Raw genomic sequence first — 15844 nt, forward strand, 5'->3', positions numbered from 1 at the left:
ACTGAAAACATTTAAATGATGACCTTTGTCTTCAACCGGATAGAATTTGGATTCAATTGGTACATCCAAATGAAATTCATGTGTACCAATGTTATCACTAGTTTTCTGTATACAATTGTTTTCATTGCTGTATATAGTTTTATTCATCTCTTTTAATAAAAAATGCCTTTTTAATGTAAGTTTCCTAATGAAAGTCTGAAGATCCAAAAAAAGGTCAAAATCATTGGTTTTATAAGTGGGGCAAAAAGTCAATCCTTTGGAGAGGACTTTGATTTCATCACTGGTAAGGACATATGAAGATAAATTGAAAATATTATTTCCAACGGTGAAGCAGTTATTTTTATTATTATTTTTATTTTTATTTATTTTATATTTGTTTTCCCTTTCTTTTTTTCGGCCCCCTCTGCATCCTCTATAATGCCTTTTCTTTTTACAGTTCTCGGTGAAAAAAAAGTTTTTTATCTGTGATTTTTTTAGTGCTTGCGGTAAAAAAGGAACGGTGGCTGTGTTGTCAGTATTAGAATTATCGATTAAGATCATATTGCCACTGGGTGTGTTGGAAATGTTATCCTCGGAAACAAAATCACCTTTGGATATAATCGAACAATTATCCTCATATACAGAAAGGTCAAGAACTGAGTTCGGTATACAATCAGGAAATTCCATGAGTGCAGGTGAAAGGATTTCCACTGGGGTGGGTGTAATAATTTTGTCCTGATCAACACTTGGATTTATAGTATCTATTAAATTTTTCTTAATATTATCATCATTGAGATGCTTCATTTGTTCTTTAATCCTTTCCAAATGTTTCATGGCTTCAATTAATGGTGCAGTTACTTTAGTGCTCTTAATAACTGGGGGTTTAGAAAAAATATTATTAGTTCCAGTTATCGGCCCTTTGATCTTTGATAGGAGCATTTTATTCAAAAATTTTTCTGGAGATGCTGGGTTTGGACTGGGAATGACTTTAACAATGGAATTCGTTTTTTCTGGTTCTATCCCAATAACTGTTTTGACTGCTTTATTACTGGTATCAGTGATGACAATACCATTATTAATGACACCAGAACTTTTATCAATTTTATCATTCTTTTTTCTATAATCCTCTCTATCCCTTTGTAGTTTTTTAGATTTTTTTAAAATAGTTTCATGTTTCACCTGCATGACATGCGTTATAACATTAGAATTATTTTTTTTTTACTCTGGATGTTTTTGAAATGGAATAAGCTGCTTTGATAAATTCATTACCTTAATTGCTGCTAGCTCTGCCAAATTAGACCTTTTCTTATATAATAGCAAAATCATTTTATGCATACAATTATTCAAATTGTTATCCCAATCCTGGGTAAAATTCAAGTCACTCACAAAAGGGGAATCAAAAACCAACCACAGTCCACGTGGACAAATGTTCTCTTCTAAATAGATCGATAAAAAACGAGCGTCCAAGCTGTAGTGGAGTTCCTCCTTGATAGCTTCTTTGAAGTTATAAAAGATCTTACGGAATGTCTTAGTTTCATCCTCACTGAAAGGATTGCTGGTTTCTTCCTCACATGTAGAGAAGCCGATGTTTCCAATAGTCTGTAGTATCAGACGTTCCCTTGATGATAGTCTATTCTGAAAGTATTCCATCCTTGTACAGAGTAACGGACCCTCTGCTGCTCCAATATCCCAGACACCGACAGTGTTTTCCAGGCACCGTCAGAGAATTAGAATAGTCAGACAGGTAAAAGAGAAAAAGCGCAGTAGGGTCTCTTACTGATGAACTTTGACTTTTTTTTTTTCCCTGTAACATGTGACCTTTGGCGCCAATTTTTAAATTCTGTATGTATAAAACCGGTGATATCCTTGTCTGTCTGTACATGTCATCCCCTGAGGAAGAAGTGTAAACTTCGAAACGCGTTGGAAAATTAAAGTAAAATAAATAAAAATAAAAATAATAATAAAAATAACTGCTTCACCGTTGGAAATAATATTTTCAATTTATCTTCATATGTCCTTACCAGTGATGAAATCAAAGTCCTCTCCAAAGGATTGACTTTTTGCCCCACTTATAAAACCAATGATTTTGACCTTTTTTTGGATCTTCAGACTTTCATTAGGAAACTTACATTAAAAAGGCATTTTTTATTAAAAGAGATGAATAAAACTATATACAGCAATGAAAACAATTGTATACAGAAAACTAGTGATAACATTGGTACACATGAATTTCATTTGGATGTACCAATTGAATCCAAATTCTATCCGGTTGAAGACAAAGGTCATCATTTAAATGTTTTCAGTGATGAAGTACAAAAGAATTTTAAAGAGATTTTTACTACTAAAGAATCTTGTGGTTACAAACATAATTTAACTAAGGATGAAAAAATAGCCCTAAAATCACTAAAATCCAATACCGATATTGTGATACGCCCAGCAGATAAGGGTGGTGGGATAGTAATTCAGAACAGAAAAAATTATTGCGATGAAGCTCTCAAAATACTTTCAGATGAAAAATATTACAAAAAATTTTCCTTTGATACCCTAGCTAGAGCTAAAGTGATCTATGATAAATTAATTCTGGAGGGCAAAAACAATAATATATTTGATAAAAATGAATTGAAGTTCCTTAATATTATGAACCCACGAACCCCTTTCTTTTATCATCTGCCAAAAATTCATAAAAATCTTGTAAACCCGCCTGGGAGACCAATTATTTCAGGCATTGACTCTTTGACCAGCAATTTATCACATTTTATCGACAGAATAATGGTTTCACATGTCCCTCTATTAAAGAGTTTCATCAAAGATTCTACCCAATTAATTCAATTCTTACAACCAATTGAATGGAAATTGCATTATATATTTGTAACCATGGATGTATCTTCTTTATATTCAAATATTCCACATAACTTGGGTCTCGCCTGTTTCAATAAGATTTTATTGAAAGATAATAGACTGAGCAAGGACCAAAAAAATTTTCTACTAAAAGGCATGAATTATATTTTGAATAATAACTATTTCACATTCAATGGAATCTTATACCATCAGCAGCTTGGGACCGCGATGGGGTCGAAAGTTGCACCAACTTACGCCAATAAATTCATGGGGGTCTTTGAAGAATCCTATATTTTCAATTCGAGATGGCACAACAATTGTATTTTGTATAAGAGATATATAGATGACCTGTTTTGTATATGGGACAATTCTGGGAATAATATTGATGATTTTATCTCTGATCTTAACAACAATATTTGGGGTTTATCTTTCTCAACGACATATGACAAAAATTCCATTAACTTTCTAGACATAACTATCTATATTGAGGATAATAGAATTTTAACCAAAACATTTTTTAAAACTGTAGATACAAACAGCTATATACCCTTCAGCAGTGGTCATTATGGAAAATGGCTAAGGAACATCCCTGAAAATCAATTTAGAAGAATTAGGAAAAATTGCACTGACACGAAGGTCTTTAAGGATCAAGCAGAAATATTAAAAAACAGGTTTATTGAGAAAAAATATCCTGACCATTTACTTAAGAATGCTTTCAACAAGTGCATTATTTTATCTCAAGAGTGTCTAATTAATGGAACTAGAACAATCAAACCTGAAAGCAAAAAATTCACGACTAATTTTATTACTCAATTCTGTGCTGAACATATTAAAATTAGAAAGATTCTGAGCAATAATTGGCATATTTTACTAAATGATCCCATCCTACAGAAATTTCTCCCTGACAGCCCTGGTGTTACATTCAGAAGAGCTCCTACCATTAAAAGTGTGCTAGCCCCAAGCCGTTTAAAAAATATTAATGCCAATAATAAAATTATCCCCATATACAAAACCACCCTTAAAGGCATTTATAAATGTGGCAAGAAGAATTGTTTATGTTGTACTTGTATTGCACATAGGGATAAATGTTTCAAATCTACCAGTACCCTTGAGTGTTTTCCTATTAAGGAATTTCTAAATTGTACCACTGATTTCGTGGTCTATCTTATTGAATGTGAATGTGGAAAACAATACGTGGGTAGGACGGTTCAACCGTTACATCTTAGAATTAACTCCCACAGATACAATATTAAAAGAGGTTTCTTGCAACATGGTCTCTCTAGACACTGCACTGTAGAACATAATAGAAATCCAAATGGTTTAAAAATCAGTCCTATTGAGCATATACCAGATAATACCCCTGATAGAATAGGGTCATTGAATAGGAAGAAAGTCTTTTGGATTTATAGGCTAAATACCCTAAGACCAAACGGTCTTAACGAAATAACGGAAGTTTTTTTGTAAGACCATGTCAATGCCGCATTTTCCGTTTCTAACAATTATCGTTGTCCTTTATCCTTTCTAATAAGATTAGTTTCCACTAATCACTAATTCTCATTGTGTTCTTACTATTGCGATTTTCTGCCTTTTTTATTAGTTTTGGTCATTGCATGTTCTGTCTGATATGCCTCAGCCTCTCGTTTTTTTACCTGTTGCAGTGTCCGGTGTTCCTGAAAAAATTTCTATTTGTTGCGCTGATTTTCCCCACACACTATAATGATATATTTTTCTTGTCCCGCGATGTGAGCACGTGTAGTTCCATCGTTCTCTTTCCCTTTTTGGATGCGATCCTGCTTCCTCTTTTCATCTTGGATGTTTCCTCTCTTTTTGGATGCGATCCTGCGTCCTCTTTTCATCTTGGATGTGTCCTCTCTTTTGGGATAAGTTTTCTTCCCTTGTGAGCCACCGATCCTTTCTGGTCAGTCACCTTCATCCATGGGGAGCGCTTTTTTTGTTCTCACCTTTATCATGTACTTTTTCCAGTATTTTTTAAGTATATTTTTTAAGTATGTATTTTTATACATTTTTTGTGTATTCATCATGTACTTCATGTACATACATACACATTTTTATATGCACATTTTTATATGCACAATTTTTTGTATGCACAATTGTTATATACTTTTTTATATACTTATATCGCTCCCAAGTACTGATGACATTATTATCATTTTATTATTTTATTATTTTTTATTATATTTTATTCAAAATATTCCATTTAATATATTTCATTCAAAACTTTCATATATATATATACACTCACTGGCCACTTTATTAGGTACACCTGTCCAACTGTTTGTTAAGACTTAATTTCTAATCAGCCAATCACATGGCGGCAACTCAGTGCATTTAGGCATGTAGACATGGTCAAGACAATCTCCTGCAGTTCAAACCGAGCATCAGTATGGGGAAGAAAGGTGATTTGAGTGCCTTTGAACGTGGCATGATTGTTGGTGCCAGAAGGGCTGGTCTGAGAATTTCAGAAACTGCTGATCTACTGGGATTTTCACGCACAACCATCTCTAGGGTTTACAGAGAATGGTCCGAAAAAGAAAAAAAATCCAGTGAGCTGCAGTTCTGTGGCCGGAAATGCCATGTTGATGCCAGAGGTCAGAGGAGAATGGGCAGACTGGTTCGAGCTGATAGAAAGGCAACAGTGACTCAAATTGCCACCCGTTACAACCAAGGTAGGCAGAAGAGCATCTCTGAACGCACAGTGCGTCGAACTTTGAGGCAGATGGGCTACAGCAGCAGAAGACCACACTGGGTACCACTCCTCTCAGCTAAGAACAGGAAACTGAGGCTACAATTTGCACAAGCTCATCGAAATTGGACAGTAGAAGATTGGAAAAACGTTGCCTGGTCTGATGAGTATCGATTTCTGCTGCGACATTCGGATGGTAGGGTCAGAATTTGGCGTAAACAACATGAAAGCATGGATCCATCCTGCCTTGTATCAACGGTTCAGGCTGGTGGTGGTGGTGTCATGGTGTGGGGAATTTTTTCTGGGCACTCTTTGGGCCCCTTGGTACCAATTGAGCATCGTTGCAACGCCACAGCCTACCTGAGTATTGTTGCTGACCATGTCCATCCCTTTATGACCACAATGTACCCAACATCTGATGGCTACTTTCAGCAGGATAATGCGCCATGTCATAAAGCTCGAATCATCTCAGATTGGTTTCTTGAACATGACAATGAGTTTACTGTACTCAAATGGCCTCCTCAGTCACCAGATCTCAATCCAATAGAGCATCTTTGGGATGTGGTGGAACGGGAGATTCGCATCAGGGATGTGCAGCCGACAAATCTGCGCCAACTGTGTGATGCCATCATGTCAATATGGTCCAAAATCTCTGAGGAATGCTTCCAGCACCTTGTTGAATCTCTGCCACGAAGAATTGAGGCAGTTCTGAAGGCAAAAGGGGGTCCAACCCCTTACTAGCATGGTGTACCTAATAAAGTGGCCAGTGAGTGTATATATATATATTTACTCAAAGAGTATAATTAAAAAAGTCTTTGTTGAATTCTTATACAAGGAAGTCTTCGTGCCTTTTTCTCTTTTTTCATTTTTCTTTGCCTGCTCTCTTGGTGTGGTGGTTTGAGCTTTGGGTTCTTTCTCCACCTCCCCCCCCCCTTCGGTTCGATATGAGCTCCTTTTTCCTTTTTTTTTCTTCTTTTTTCTTTGAATTCATGATTTTTCTGTTTTTAAATAATCTGAAAAGAATAAAAATAATTAATTGTCTTTTAGTAATATATTTTTATATATTTTTTACATTCTCTTACTGATGAACTTTGACTTTTTTTTTTCCCTGTAACATGTGACCTTTGGCGCCAATTTTTAAATTCTGTATGTATAAAACCGGTGATAGCCTTGTCTGTCTGTACATGTCATCCCCTGAAGAAGAAGTGTAAACTTCGAAACGCGTTGGGAAATTAAAGTACAATTAACACAATCTGGAAGGAGTGATCTGTCAAGCAGCGCATGTTTAATCCATAAACCTTCTCCTTTGTAATCCAAAGGAGCTCAGTGACACTCTTTGGCCCTTGGCCCACGAAAATCTGGAGCCAGCCCTACCCCCCCACAACTTTAGCCAAATAACCCCCAGTTTTCAATGCCTAACTATTATTATAAAGTAAATTAAGGTTCACAAGCTTAAGTAATAAGAATTGATGTTTTTGGCATTAAAATGGGCACTGTAGGTGTGTTTCTTGTCCTCCACTCACTGCCGACTTTTCTTCCCCATTGACTTGCTTTGGGTTTCGTGTTTCAGTCGGCCTTCGACTTTTCACCATAATCGGCCGATTGCGTTCGACCCGACTTTTGCGAAACCGGGTTTCATGAAACCCGACTCGACCCGAAAAAAGGCAAAGTCGCTCATCTCTAGTGGAGATAGATGCTTCTGAGATTGGTACAGAAGACGTTTTGTCTCAAAGAGATCCAGTAACTTCTAAAATGAATCCTTGCGCCTTCTTTTCTTGAAAATTTTCCCCATCTGAACTTAACTATGATGTCGGGAATTGGGAATTGTTGGCAATGAAGTGGGCTTTTGAAGAGTGGAGACATTGGTTGGAGGGAGCCAGACATCAAGTTGTGGACCTTACCGACCACAAGAACCTGATCTGTCTTGAATCTGCCAAGGGATTGAACCCTAGACAGGCTAGGTGGGCCTTGTTTTTCATGCGTTTTAATTTTGTGGTGTCCTTTCTTCCGGGCACTAAGAATGTTAAGGTGGACGCCCTCTCTAGGAGTTTCTTTGCTGATTCTCTTGATGTGACCGAACCTACTACCATTCTAAATGAGGGTGTGGTTCTATCCGCCATTTCACCTGGTTTGAGACTTGCCCTGGAGAAATTTCAGGAGGACAAACCTGAACGATGCCCTATGGGAAATTGTATGTCCCTGACCAGTGGAGGAGAAGAGTAATGTCTGAAATTCACTGCGGGGTCCATGGCCTGATTATACTGTGACAACTCCTGGAGTGGACCCTCTGGGTCGTGGCACCAACCCTCCCAGGGCGAGCTGACCTAGTGAGGACCACCCCCTATACAGGGAGTGTCAGGGACAAGCCCCAGGGGGTGAGGTACCATGACTGCTGGCACCAGGCAGCCGGCTCACAGGAGACACGAGTGAGTGTGTCTGTAGGAACGGGTAAAGCGTGGGCACAGGAACACGTGGTGTTCAGGACGGTACTGGGTGTACTCGGGAACACAAGGCGTGTACACGGGAGCACGTATGGCGTGCAGCGACTAGTACATCAGGGGTGTGAGCAAAGTAGGATGCGTGCAAAGGAGCACGTCAGAGTACTGAGTTAGGCAGCAGGTGTGCCAGGAGGTGTAACAGAGTACAGGAGCAGGGTGTGTGCCAGAGGGCACAACTGAGCATAAGACAGAGTACAAGATTGGAGCGTGTGCCAGGAGGCACAACTGAGTATGAGACAGAGTACAGGGTCAGAGCGTGTGCCAGGAGGCACGATTGAGTATAAGACAAAGCACAGGATCAGAGTGTGTGCCAGGAGGCACAACTGAGTATAAGACAGAGCACAGGATCAGAGTGTGTGCCAGGAGGCACTCCTGAGTATAAGACAGAGCACAGGATCAGAGTGTGTGCCAGGAGGCACAACTGAGTATAAGATAGAGCACAGGATCGGAGTGTGTGTCAGGAGGCGCAACTGAGTATTAGACAGAGCACAGGTTCAGAGCGTGTGCCAAGAGGCACAACAGAGTACAAGGCAGAGTGCAGGTTCAGAGCGTGTGCCAAGAGGCACAACAGAGTACAAAGTAGAGTGCAGGTTCAGAGCGTGTGCCAAGAGGCACAACAGAGAACAAGGCAGAGGACCCGAATACAGCGCACAGCCAGGCAGGGACACGGCAGACCAAGCCAGGAGGCACAACATTAATCAGGCACCTCCCCTGGGAAGAGGTAGCCTGATATAGCACATGATCACTAGGGCTTCCGGGTCAAGTCCTCCAGTACCATAGAGAGGACGGACCTGGAGACCGAACTGAGAAGAGCGCGCAAGCACACACATAACATGGAGGAGGCAGGAACCTAGGTACGAGAGGTGCGCGTGCGCACCCGGCGGGACCCCCGGAGCGACCGCGGCTCCGGAAGAGATGAAGTCAGGACCGAGGTCCCGCCCCCAGGTGAGCGCGGCGTGACAGTACCCCCCCTTTACGCCCCCTCTATCTAAAACTGGAGAGGAACTTAGACAAAATCTGGGGTGCGTGGATATTCTCCCTTGGTTCCCATGACCTTTCCTCGGGGCCAAAACCCTTCCAATCGATCAAGAACATGGTTCTCCCTCTTACCTTCTTCATGGCCAAAATGTCATTCACCTCAAACTCATCCCCCATGCCAACAGGCTGGGGTGTGTGGCGAGGAGAAGGATGAAATCAGTTAAGTACCACAGGTTTAAGGAGAGACACATGGAAGGAATTGGGAATACGGAGTGAAGGAGGTAGCTTCAGTTCGTAAGCCACATCATTAATCCAATTAGTGTATCAACAGGGGAGTGTATGAGAGGTGCGCGTGCGCAACCGGCGGGACCCCCGGAGCGACCGCGGCTCCGGAAGAGATGACGGTGGGACCGAGGTCCCGCCCCCAGGTGAGCGCGGCATGACAGTATTTTTGGTACCAGAGACTTGGTGAGACGGTCTTTTTGGTGGCCTGCCTTATCTCGTGATGTCAGGAATTTTGTGCAGTTCTGTGGGACTTGTTCTCGGTCCAAACCCTGTTCTCGTTCTAGTGGTTTGTTAAGACCCCTGCCGATGCCCAGGAGGCCATGGACCCATATTTCAATGGATTTTATTTCTGATCTCCCTGTTTCTCAGAGAATGACGGTTATCTGGGTGGTCTGTGATAGATTTTCTAAGATGGTCCATCTCGTACCACTCCCAAAGTTGCCATCTTCTTCTGAGTTGGTGCCCTTGTTTTTACAACAGGTGGTTCATTTACACGGTATTCCTGAGAACATTGTGTTGGACAGAGGAGTTCAGTTTCTTTCCAGATTTTGGAGAGCTTTTTGTTCTAAACTGGAAATTCAGTTGTCCTTCTCCTCTGCATTTCATCCTCAGATCATTGGGCAAACGGAAAGAACAAACCAGACTTTGGAAACCCATTTCAGATGTTATATATCTGCTGATCAAGATGACTGGGTCTCATTTTTGCCTTTGGCCGAGTTTGCTCTAAATAATAGGGCTAGTTCTGCCACTTTGATGTCTCCTTTTTTCTGCAACTTTGGGTTTCATCCTCGTTTTTTTCTTCAGGACAGGTGGAGGCTTTGGCCTGCCCAGGTGTTGATTCTGTGGTAGAGAGAATGCAGCAGATTTGGGATCAAGTAGTGGATAAGTTGTCTCATTCTTAGGAGAAGGCCCAACTGTTTGCCAACCGGCATAGGACCACCGGTCCCTGGTTTAAAGTGGGTGACATGGTTTGGTTGTCCTCAAAAAATATTCCTATGAAAGTTGCGTCTCCAAGATTCAAGCCATGGTTCATTGGACCTTATAAGATTTTGGAGGTCCTTAATCCTATTTCTTACCGTTTGTCTCTTCCAGGAACATTTAAGATTCACAACGTTTTCCATAAATCTTTGTTGAAAAGGTTTGTGGAGCCAGTGGCTCCCATGGCTGCACCCCCTGATCCTGTATTGGTTGATGGTAACCTGGAGTATGAGGTAGAGAAGATATTGGATTCTTGTATAGCTAGACGGACACCCCAGTACTTAGTCAAGTGGAAAGGTTATGGCCAGGAGGATAATTCTTGGGTCTCTGCTTCTGACATTCATGCCGAGAGATTGGTTCGTGCTTTTCACCGGGCCTGGTGGTGTGGATGAGGGTTTTGGTGACCCCTACTCAAGGGGGGGTACTGTTGTGAACTCTCTTGATCTGACTTCTGAGTCAGGACTCCCTCTGGTGGTTGCCGTGGGTAGTGGAGCTGGTCGTATTGACAGAAGTCTATCACCTGAAGACGATGATTGGAAGTACCCTTATGGTACCCTATTCCTCATCCTGGTATGCATGGCACCCTATTACTCATCCTGGTATGCATGGTCCCCTCACCCCCAATCCTGGTATGCATGGTACCCCCTTATCCCTATCCTGGTATGTATGGTCCCCTCTCCCCCCTATCCTGGTATGCATGGCCCCCTCACCCCCCAGTCCTGGTATGCATGGTCTTCTCACCCCCCCAATCCTGGTATGCATGGTCCCCTCACTCTCGTATCCTGGTATGCATGGTCCTCTCACCCCGCTATCCTGGTATGCATGGTCCTCTCACCCCCCCATCCTGGTATGCATGGTCCCCTCACCCCCCAATACTGGTATACATGGTCCCCTCACTCCCATTTTCATGGTATGCATGGTCCCCTCACCCCCTTTCGTGGTATGCATGGTCCCCTCACCCCCCCTTTCATGGTATGCATGGTCCCCTCACCCCCTTTTGTGGTATGCATGGTCCCCTCACTCCCCTTTCGTGGTATGCATGGTCCCCTCACTCCCCTTTCATGGTATGCATGGTCCTCTCACCCCCTATCCTGGTATGCATGGTCCCCCTCACCCCTATTAAACTGCACACATACAAATAAAAACATTTATACTCATCCTTCTTTCCTGTGCTCCAGCATTGTCACGTTCTGCTGGAGGCCAGGGGAGGAGTCTGGCACCGGAGTACGTGCATGGCCATAGCGCTGTCCGGCGCCATAATGCTGAAGACACACTGCAAATGTGTCTTCAGTATAATGGCGCCGGATCGAGCTATGCGCATGCGCGATTCCGGCCGCAATTCTGCCCCGGTCTCCGGCCGAAGAGAAGCGCCGCGGCAACGCTCCTCACGGTCAGGTAAATATGTAAGTATGGCGCCCGAGATTGCGGTATGTAAGCATACCACCATCTCCGGGCTCCACACACACTCCTCACCGCTGGTGCGTCATGTTTGCGCAGTCTATAAAGGCTTCGGACAGAGTGACCCTTAGCCTGTTATATTATAGATCTTTTGCTTTGCTTCCACTTCACACCAGAATGCTGATCTAGCGGGGGAGAGGTCGTGTGGCCTCAGTGTTTTTGTATATCAGTCGTGTTGGATTTTTTAGGGTTTTTGTGTGATTGCAGACAGTATCTTTTCTGTCCTGTCCTATCTAGACAGTTTGGGCCCCATTGTTTGCTCACTCTATTTTCTGCCTGCGTTTGTGCTTCATCTTGTCTCACCGACAATATTTGTTTGGGGGCTATCTATTTCTTTGGGATTCTACTCCGGGGCAGTTCGGCTTTCCCCTTTCTTGCCTTAGGCTTAGTTAACGCTTTGGCTGTGCCGAGGCGTCTAGGGCATTGTAAGCATGTCCCACGGCTAATGCTAGTTGTGTTGTTAGGTTTAGGGGTCTGCAATCCGCTAAATTGCCAACTTTTCTGGTTTCCTGGTTGCTTAGCTAATTTCCCGTAATCCTCCTCGGTGACCGAATCATAACAAGTCCCTGTTGTAAACTTGTTAACCTCTTGTGATGGATTGCAGCGGGGGACCTGACTGAACAGCAGAGAGGTATGTATATTGTTGTTTTTTTATTTTAATTTTTTACAGATCAAGGGCTTTTTTGGATTAGCAGATTAATAAATGTGGTCAAAAACTTTGTGTGATTATTTCTTTAAAATAATTTTTAATTAATCTGTGTGTCTTTTTTAACCCTTTACTACTATAGGATTAATAATGGATAGAAGTTTTATTGACACCTCTCCATTATTAACCCAGCTTAATGTCACCTTTCAATAGCAAGGTGACATTAGCCCATTATTATTAACCCATTAGCCACCACTAAAGGCAATGGGAATAGAGAGGCTAAGTGCCAGAAAAGGCACTTCTTATAGAGAAATTCCCACGAGAGCCCACGCAATTTTTTTCAACAAATTTACTTGTTAATTTAACACCTACATGTCCAAAATTTTACACACATACACTAACCTACCGTATATACTCGTGTATAAGCCGAATCCTCTAATTTTGCCACAAAAAAATGGGAAAACTTATTGACTCGTGTATAAACCTAGGGTTAAATGGTGGTTCAAGAAGATGCTCTATAGATAAACCCCCCATATGCTGCTGCACAAGGGTTAATGCTGGCTCCATAAATACCCCCCATATGCTGCTGCACAAGGGTTAATGCTGTCCCATAAGATGCTCCATAAATACCCCCCACAATATGCCGCTGCACAAGGGTTAATGCTGCTCTTTAAGATGCTCCATAAATACCCCCATAATATGCTGCTGCACAAGGGTTAATGCTGCCCCATAAAATGCTCCATAAATACTCCTCATATGCTGCTGCACATGGCTTAATGCTGCCCCATAAATTCCCCCCATATGCTGCTGCACAAGGGTTAATGCTGCCCCATAAGATTCTCCATAAATACCCCCATAATATGCTGCTGCACAAGGGTTAATGCTGGCCCATAAGATGCTCCATAAATACCCCCATAATATGCTGCTGCACAAGGGTTAATGCTGCCCCATAAATACCCCCATATGCTGCACAAGGGTTAATGCTGCCCCATAAGATGCTTCATAAATACCCCTTATTTGCTGCTGCTGCTGCAATAAAAAAATGACATACTCACCTCCCCATCGCTGGGGGCCAGGTGCCGATGTCCTGAGCCCCCGGCACCGGTGAGCACCTGGCCATATTTATCGGTCCCGGTTCCATCGCCATCCACCACTCTGTCTCCCGGGTCTCTGCAGTGACAGCAGAGGGCGCACACTGACTATGTCATCGTGCCCTCTGCTTTCACAGCAGGAGGACCCGGAGATACAGCGGTGCACGGCTTGGAATGGGGACAGGTGAATATTACACTGCTCCCGTCATACTCACCCCCTCCTGGCGCAAGGTCTTCTCTGCAGCAGCAGCCCCTGCTTCTCCCTCTGCTGTCTGCTTCCTGCATTCAGCTGGTCATGTGGTACCGCTCAATAAACTCATAAATATGTGCATATTCATGAGTTTAATGAGTGGTACCACGTGACTGCTAAATGCAGGAAGCAGACGGCAGAGGGAGAAGCAGGGGCTGCAGAGAAGTGCCAGGAGAGGTGAGCATGGTCTATGACACCCCAGCTCCCCCTCCCACGCCCCCCTCCCGGTATATGACTCGCGTATAAGCTGAGAGGGGGACTTTCAGCCCCAAAAAATGGGCTGAAAATCTCGGCTTATACACGAGTATATACGGTAATTATTAGTCAAAGACGTATAAAAAACTAAATTAAATGAAATGGATAACTGTATGTAAACCATGTGTCATTTCATGTTGGGTTTTGTATTGATTTTACAGAAGCCGGCAATTGATTTAGCGGCTATTATGCTATGTAGAACTCTATGAAATATATATATATATATATATATATATATGTGTGTGTGTGTGTCTCAATGACATGTGTGTGTGTATATATATATATACACTAGCTGAAGAGCCCGGCGCTGCCCGGGCATAGTAACTATCTACGGTTAGTTATAACAAATTATAATGATTATATCTATATATATAAAGCTGAGTGTAGAGCCCCGCCCATTCTGCATAGCCACATTCACTATAATATCCCACATCATCCTGTCAGCCAGAGCTACCAGACTACTACCCCTAATATCCCACATCATCCCGTCAGCCAGAGCCACTGGACTACTACCCCTAATATCCCACATCATCCCATCAGCCAGAGCCACCGGACAACTACCCCTAATATCCCACATCATCACGTCAGCCAGAGCTACCGGACTACTACCACTAATATCCCACATCATCCCGTCAGCCAGAGCTACCGGACTACTACCCATAATATCCCACATCATCCTGTCAGCCAGAGCCACTGGACTACTACTCCTAATATCCCACATCATCCCGTCAGCCTGGAGTCTGAACCAGAGCGCTGAGTGGAACGGTCCTAACTTCCATACTAGGGATCCCTTTAAGAGAGGTCTGGCATCAGAACCAGAGCGCTGAGTGGATTTGCCCTGACTTTTATACCAATGATCCCTTTAATAGAAGCCTGAGGTGAGAATCAGAGCGCTGAGGGATTTACCCTAACTTCCATACCGGAGATCCCTTTAAGAGAGGCCTGGGGTCAGTACCAAAGTGCAGAGTGGATTTTCCCTCACTTCCATACCGAGGATCCCTTTAAGAGGGGACTTGGGTCAGAACCAGAGCGCTGAGTGGATTTGCCCTAACTTCCATACCGGGGAACCCTTTAAGAAAGCCTGGGGTCAGTACCAGAGCATTTGAAGGCAATTGCCCTGACTTCCATAACGGGGATCTCTTTAAGATTGGCCTGGGGTCAGAATTAAAGCGCTGGATGGATTTGCCCTGACTTCCATACCAGAGATCCCTTTAAGAAAGGCCTGAGGTCAGTACCAAAGCGCAGAGTGGATTTGCCCTAAATTCCATACCAATGATCCTGTTAGGAGACCCTGGGGTCAGTACCAAAGTGCTGGATGGATTTGCTCTGACTTCCATACCAATGATCCCTTTAAGAGGGAAGATGTGCCTGCGGGATGGAGGATGTGTGATGGGTATATAGGCACGGGAGGGGGGTGACTCATTTCTGCCATGTGCTCTTTGCTCCTTTCTGGGGGCAGACAGTGGCTGGGAGCTTATGTTCCCAGGGATGCTATATTTCTCCCACCATGTCAGTGTCTGCTGAGGTGTTGTCAAGTGGGAAAACCATTGGTCATAGCAACCAATCACAGCTCAGCTACTTTTAACCAGCTCTGGTGAAATGAGAGATGCTTAGTGATTGTTTGCATGTAAAATTGTTGCTCATAGCAACCAATCACAGCTCAGCTTCTTTTGAACAGCTCTGGTGAAATGAAAGATGCTTCGTGATTGGTTGGTGATACACACACACACACACACACACACACACACACACACACATTCATTTATATATACAGTGGAGAAAAAAAGTATTTAGTCAGTCAGCAATAGTGCAAGTTCCACCACTTAAAAAGATGAGAGGCGTCTGTAATTTACATCATAGGTAGACCTCAACTATGGGAGACAA

The sequence above is a fragment of the Dendrobates tinctorius genome, unplaced genomic scaffold (genome assembly GCF_039654945.1).
Source record: "Dendrobates tinctorius isolate UK_male_01 unplaced genomic scaffold, ASM3965494v1 ptg000360l, whole genome shotgun sequence".
NCBI classification, from domain to species: Eukaryota; Metazoa; Chordata; class Amphibia; order Anura; family Dendrobatidae; genus Dendrobates; species Dendrobates tinctorius.